The sequence below is a fragment of the Silene latifolia genome, chromosome X, assembly GCF_048544455.1.
Source record: "Silene latifolia isolate original U9 population chromosome X, ASM4854445v1, whole genome shotgun sequence".
In the NCBI taxonomy this organism is placed as follows: Eukaryota; Viridiplantae; Streptophyta; class Magnoliopsida; order Caryophyllales; family Caryophyllaceae; genus Silene; species Silene latifolia.
In genome coordinates this window covers 299,033,001-299,040,472 of record NC_133537.1, presented here as the reverse complement: position 1 = coordinate 299,040,472, position 7,472 = coordinate 299,033,001, and the positions used below count along the sequence as shown (strand labels likewise).

The 7,472-nt window shown below is 38.9% G+C and overlaps 1 non-coding gene across 1 annotated transcript; it reads left to right on the top strand.

The window, feature by feature from the left end:
- Positions 1-613: 613 nt before the first annotated feature.
- LOC141625659 (small nucleolar RNA R71) lies at positions 614-720 on the top strand. The gene has a single exon (XR_012535428.1). It is a non-coding gene; the product is annotated as a small nucleolar RNA R71 (small nucleolar RNA).
- The last annotated feature ends 6,752 nt before the right edge of the window (positions 721-7,472 follow it).

The window sequence follows — 7,472 nt, the reverse complement described above, 5'->3', positions numbered from 1 at the left end:
TTGGGACTCCTTCAGCAATAAGTTCTTCAACTCGGTGAACTCGAAATTTTGGGATTGTTGCTTTCTTTGCACATAGGGAGGTTTTTGATATGGTTGTTTGTGAGGGGGCACATAGGCTTGCTGCTACTGCTGTTGTGGAGGTTGAGTCGGATTCAGGACATTCTGGCTACTCCACCTCAAGTTGGGGTGGACATTAGGCTCATAGTACGTGTTTGTCTGCCTATAGTGTTGAAAGGCAGCACAAGACTCAAAGGGGACAGAACAATTCTCTGAGACATGCCCCTCAGCTCCACATCTTCTACAGACGAAAGGACCGTCTGAAACAGCATTAACATGGTACATCCCACCTTTAGAAGCTCCTCCCAACTCATATTTGTCAAACCTTGCAGTGAGAGCTTCTAGTGCAGCAACAGAGGAAGATTCAGCAGCTCTCCTCTGGTTTCCTCTCGAATTCCCATATTCAGCCTTATGAGTGGCCAAATCATCGATGATCTTCCACCCCTTAGTCTCTCCCATGTTCTCAGCAAATCGGCCATTGGCTGCAGCATCCAAAATAGCCCTCTGATCGTCATACAACCCATTATAGAACTGGTTGCAAAGACTCCATTTTTCGAACCCATGGTGCGGTATGGTTCGCACCAGTTTCTTGAAACGGACCCATGCTTCATGAAAGTTCTCATCAAGCCCTTGTTTAAAGCTCGTGATCTGAGCTCTAATGGCATTCGTCTTCGAGGCAGAGAAGTACTTTTTGTAGAATGCCAGGGCTAAGGAATTCCAGTCGGTGATCCCATGAGCGGCTCGGTCCAGATCTCTATACCACTCCCTTGCAGCATCACGAAGGGAGAAAATGAACATGGTCTCCTTGATCTGGTCTTGAGTCACACCGGCCGGCGGGGGTATAGAGCAACAATAATCAATAAAAATCTCCATGTGCTTGGCTACATCTTCATTTGCAGCTCCCCCGAACTGGTTTCTCTCAACCAGATTAATATAGGAAGGCTTTAGCTCGAATTTTCTCGCCTCCCCAGGTAGTTCGAATCCTTTGTAGAGATTCGCAGCTGTCGGCTCTGAGTGACTAGCAATGGTTGCTTCTTCAGCCATGACTGGAATTTCTGGAGAAGTGACTGTCTCAAAAAGAAGTAGAGGCAGGAGATGTAGGTGGATCTCCTTCGAACAGAGCGTTCTCGTAGTAGCTTGACAGAGTACTCAGCTCTTCCTCTGTCGGTAATACCCTTTGTGATCGTCTCAACTCGCGCAAGGATTTCTTGATCTCAGGATTTAATGGTACTAGTTCACCACCCTGTGACCTGCGCATAAGAAGAAACTACAAAAAGAATATAAGAAAAGTTTAAGGAACGGAAGTCCCTTAAACTAAAGAAAGACTAAATTAAAACAACTAAAAATTAGAACAATTGCCTCCCCGGCAACGGCGCCAAAATTTGATACCCGTCGTTGTGAGTACCAAAAATAAGATTTATAATTTCCTATTAAGACTAACCTAGGCTAGTGGTAACAGGGTCGAACCACAAGGAGGCGAATGTAATTAATAGCTGTCTAATTCTAGTCTAAGGTAACGATTGTGGGGGTTGAATTGATTTGGTCTATAGCTAAGAGTAATAAAAACAGTAAACTAAATAAACGGATTAAGATAGATAAAAAAGGGGTACTAGGATGGTCGGTTCGTTATAGCTTCGGCGGCAGCATACTAAACAGGTCCAAATCGAACACATGTGAGGCGGGAAAACAAGAGGTCCTCTCGGTCCACTCTTAACAGATAGCATCTTTCGATCTCGCTATAAGTCCCTAATATCACTAATACTGACTCTCGTCCTGAAAAGTGACTAATAATCTAAACTTTACCTATCTTTCGATCTCAGCACAATTTAGTCATTTTAATTGGTGATCTAACAACTTTCCCTATCTTTCGATCTAATGGGTCGGTCATAAATTAAGCATCTAACTGGTCGCATGCATTCGATTCGTTAAATACAACATTAAAATCAATTAAAACGAAAGGTAACCTCACGTGGTCAGTCGATCGACCAGGTATGGCAGTCGATCGACTGACACGCGATTTCAGTCCAAATTAATACTACGCCGCCTACGCCATAATTCCCCTACATCCTAGCACAAATGATTTAGCTGCTCATGGCTATGGCAAAAATAAAAATAATATTGACGATAAAGACTACTGAATTCATGCTAAAAATAGTAGAACAAACAATTAACATAAAGCGATAAAACGGTTTCGGGAACCTAACTAGCAATTCTATACTAATAACGAAATAAGAGTGAATTCAAATAAGGCAGAAGAATACCGAGATTGCAGAGGAATAATTAAGAATAAGAACGAAATTCCAATGCTAAAACAATATTCAACCCTAATAAAAACCAATATTCTTGTGTAAAACTTAGATAAAAATCGGATCCCTAAAATCGGTGTTCTAAGTTACGTTATATAGCAAACATACGTAACACTTATTATCAAAACCTAAACTCAATGGGCTTGCGCTTCCTCGGTCTTTTAATTCTCGTGCGGGATAGCGGCTTGGTCGATCGACTAAGCATGGCGGTCGATCGATTGCTCTTCGATGTCTGATAGCTTCGGAACCCGCAGGTTGGTCGATCGACTGATGGTAGTAGTCGATCGACTGCTTGAGATGCTACTTGACTTCTATAATCTCGTGGATTTGTCTTTTGGGCTTTGAAATGCGCACCAAGCTCGTTCCTTAAGTGAATACTTCACGTCAATTGCAATGCAGGATAGTCGGGGACGGATTTAGCTCGATTTCCGTTGAATTCTTCACATTTCTGCAATAAAGTACAAAAACACGAAAGTAGACGGAAATGGGGGAAATGGTAGCTTAAACCACACAAATGAGCTCTGAAATGCGTGTAAAATGAGGTGCAAAACATCATATAAAAGACACGCATCACTCACAAAGGCTAAGAGTATTTGGCTTACTCAACCTCATGTCTTCTTCATCAAATACCACACTTTCATACTCAAAAGAGCTCAAGGAGATTGGCTCTTACCACTTGTCATCAAAGGTAACTCCTTCAAACTCGCATTCATGATCAATGTCTAAGGAATGGTGAGGAGTAGTTACTTGGGCTTCTTTTATTTGGGCAATTTGAATTGCCAACTCCTCGCCATGGGTAACAATATTTTGAAGGACATTGTCTCTAATTTGGCTTTCTTCTAGCACTTGTTTGAAGAAATTTTGTTGATCTCCCATCATTTGGAGAACCATACTTTGAATGTCAAATTCATGCTCATCTTCTTGTTGTGGGTGGGTATGAAAGTGGTTGTATTGTGGTATTTGGAATTGGTTGCAAAGTGGGTATTGGGTGGGTGGTTGTGATATTGGATGTGGTGATTTTGGTGGAAAAATTTGGGGTAGTGGTTAGGATTTTCATTGTATGAATTATAAGGTAGGTTTGTGTTGACTTGCTCCTCAAACTCCCCATACCCATTGTAGTCATACTCAAAAGATCCACCACATACTCCATATGTCAAGTCTTGAGCCATCATAGCTAAGACAAGAGAACAACTACAAGCATGGAAACTACACAAAAACGGTAAGAATAATCCTTGAGGAACAAGTTCCTCAAGGTTAAAGCAAAATTAAAATAGACAAACAAGTAAGAACTTAATCACATAACGGCGCCATTTTGATGGGGAGATTGTCATCGTGTCTCCAATCAAACACATTTATATTCTCAACAAACAACTAGTTAGTGGTTAAGTCGAGGTCGATCCATGGGACGGTGTGCTTTGGGTTCTAAGTCTATCTATCTCAATTTATGCTAGTGTCACAATTGATTTGGGTTTGTAGTTGGTGAGTCTAGACTAATAGAAGCAATAAAGTAAAACAAGCAATAAAGAGGAAGAGATGTAAACAAATGACAAAGTGCTAGGATATCATAAGTTCATAGGGGATTTATGGGAGGTGATCATACAAACATATTCTCAAGTTATAAGCAAGCAATTATTGTTGTGATGGGATTGAGTTAGTGTATATCTTACAATCCGTAGGAAGATTTAGGTCCCGGAGCCGAATCGATTAGATTGTACAACACCTACAAGTCGACTTAGTCTCCTCTTATTCAACATTATGCATGGTCTAATGAGGCTCGAGTTGGTTTATATCTTACAAGCCTTATTGAAAAGATAAGCGATGGGTAAAAAATGCAAGAATTCATAGGCTCACATTTCATCAAACATAACATGTGCATAAGTTGAAATCACAACAAGCAAGCAAATAAATTATGAAAACATATTATATTAAGCATGAATCATTCCCCATGTTGGTTTCCCTTAATTACCCATTAATCCTAGCTAAGTAACTACTCACTCATTATCATGAGAAACATGTCATTAATGGTGTCAATCATCACAACAAGTATAAACATGATAATAAAATGAAGAAATAAACAATAAAGGGTAAAGAGTAAAGGAATTATACCAAACTTGAGATGAACAAATGGAAAGGAAAGAATAATAGAAGAAAACTTGATTGATTGATGAAGAGTTGTCAATTCTCCAATAATAACCCAATAATCTTTGACACGGCTATCGCAACCCTATCAAAGATAAAACCTAACGGTCTCAACTAAAATGTAGCAGAGGCAGTCGAGTATCGAATCCATAGGGAGGTAATGTAATTATCAGCTGTCTAATTCTAGTCCTAAAGTAACAATCGGAGGGTTTTGTTAAATTGATTTCTAAACTACGAGATTAAAGGAAAGAGAAATAAAGTAAGAGCAATAAGAGCAGGAAAATCGGATTAAACTATCAAGAAGAGAGGGACATGTCGGGAATTCAGTTCACTACGGTAATCCAGTGACTCGGCTGTAAATGATTCAGACGAACTAATGTGAGACGGATGTTGAAAGGTCCTTTCGGTCCACTTTCTACCCTAAAATACCACTAACTTAACTTTCATCCTCATTAGGGTAGTCTACTGTTTATAGCAGGCCTATTTAGTCCAATCTTTCGATCCAGGATTAATTTTAGCCAGATTAAAGGGTGACATAGAAGCGTGCACTCAACTAAGTCGAATAAATACAAATAAATTGCTATAGTGACAGAGTCTCGTAATTAATTCGTCTAATTCATTCACTACATCGTCACATTTCTACCGCAGATCCCCTAATCCCAACATGAAAGGAGTTTAGCTACTCATATCATTAATTAAACTAACAGCAAACAATTTTCCAGCAGTAAACATTATAAATAAACAATAAATTGCAATAAGGAAAATTAGGCGTAAAACTAATTATAACGAAAGCGAAGAATTAAAGCAATAAGAGATCAATTATTATTAAAGGAAGAGAAGGAATTACAATCAATGTGATTCCGGCGTAAAGAACACAAATTCCAAGTGAAAGCAATCCCGAAATAAAGTAACAGTAGAGAAGAATGAAGTAACGTGCTAAGGTTTACAGTAGAAAGTTTGATAGATGAAAAAGATATCCTAATTAACTTAGTAAAGCGTGCTTAAATAGGAAAAAAAATAAGTTTAACGAAAATAAACAACTCACGGGCTGTTTAAAGCCCAAAACCAACGAAACCACTCGATCGAGTGGATTAAAACCACTCGATCGACCAACTCTTCAGCAAAACCCACTCGATCGACCAGATAGTTACTCGATCGAGTGAATTGTCTTTCTGCAACTTAAGGATCGAGTACAAAGTACTCGATCGACCACTTCTGGGATGTAGAAACCACTCGATCGAGTGGAAAACAGCTCGATCGAGTGACTTGACTTTATTTCAGCTTACGTCCTTGCCTAAATGCCTCATAATGCGTGCCACGACGCTTCCAAATGCTGTAACTCACTCTGGAATAATCCCGTCTCCTCTAAATGCATGCAAAAAGGACGAAAAAGGGTACGATTCCACTACTTTCGCGTTCATTTCTACAAAATGGACAAAACGAACCAAAGTAGCCAATTCGGGGCAAAATACCATAAAAACAGTATGAAAATGCATAGAAATACGTGCTGAAATAGGCTAAAAAGACTATACATTAGGCACGTATCAAATCTCTCCAAACCGAACCTTTACTCGCCCTCGAGTAAACTCAAAACTATACACTAATGGAACGGAAATGATAACTCAGAGCTAGCTTAACTTGTCTACTTGAACCAATTTAATGCAACAAAAATTAACTGTTAAAGCTAAGCAGTCATTACGCAAACGAGTTATAAGCTGTTCAAAGATATAGCCAACCTATCGACCTTGCAAGACCAACAAAATCGGTCTCTCTCGTGGTCACTCTTCTCTCATGAAGCAAAGGGTGAATGATATATGTAAAAGAGAGAAGAACAGACAGTCACTCACCTAACTGCGACCTACATAGCATGTATGCAACAAAAATGAAAGACAATTCAAGTACTAATGCACAAATTCCAACCAAAATTGTCCGTCACAGCCGAGGGCTTACAAATAGTTTGGGAATAGTGAGGTTCAGGTGAGAAAAGGCAAAACATGTTATGGAAATGTGGAGGTAAAAGCGTCAAGCTAGTTCCTAACAGGACCATAATGAAACCATCCGAATCTCAACTGACTGAAAGATTAAGCACAAGTGCCTTTCATTTGGCACAAAACTCACTAGACTCAAAACACAATCTCCTCAAAAATATAGGATAAGAATAGAGGAGTCAGACGGTCACAAACTTCCCTTTTTAAACACCGTCTGAAATGGTTAACTGAAACAAACAACCTTTTTTTTTTTTTTAAACTTCTTTTTCTTTTTTTTTTCTTCTCCTGTTCACGTTCAGCTCTTTCTTTTTTCATCATTTTTTTTTCGTTTTTTTTTTCTTTTTTTTTTTTTTTTTCACATTCACGTTTTTCTCTTTTTTTTTTTCAATACTTTTTTCTTTCTTCCTTTCCCTCCTTCCTCTATACTTACACCAACTCCAAAACAAGAAACACGGACCAAAATGCAAAGGAAAAATATACCGCAGAAGAACATACTAACTAGCTTGACTAGGCAGGCTTAGTTTGGGATGTAGCTAATGGGTCAAAAGGCATTTTGGCTTATGTGGAGCTAAATGGGTGAAAAGTAATAAGGAAGGGAAATTTGCAAGACCCTCCCTGCATGTGACACCAACCACAAACCCGAATATGTGCATTTGACGAGAAATTGAATGTCATAAATGTGCAAAAAAGACGAACATGCTATGCAAGGAGTACTACTCAAAATTTCTAATGAACTGGTCATGAATGTCACCAGTTATGGCTCTAAAAAACTCAGAATTTTTAAGTAGTTTGCCAATTTATAGGTCAAGTCTAAACAGTCAGCTTATATTTGAACAAAAATTCGTAGATTATGCGTATGACAAAGCTAAAAACTATCGATAAAAGTGCAAGGCTCAAGCAAATTGACAAGTTATAGTGCATTGTCATCATGGAAATCTACCGTTCCGACTCAACCTATATGCAAAAATAAACGTGAAAATGT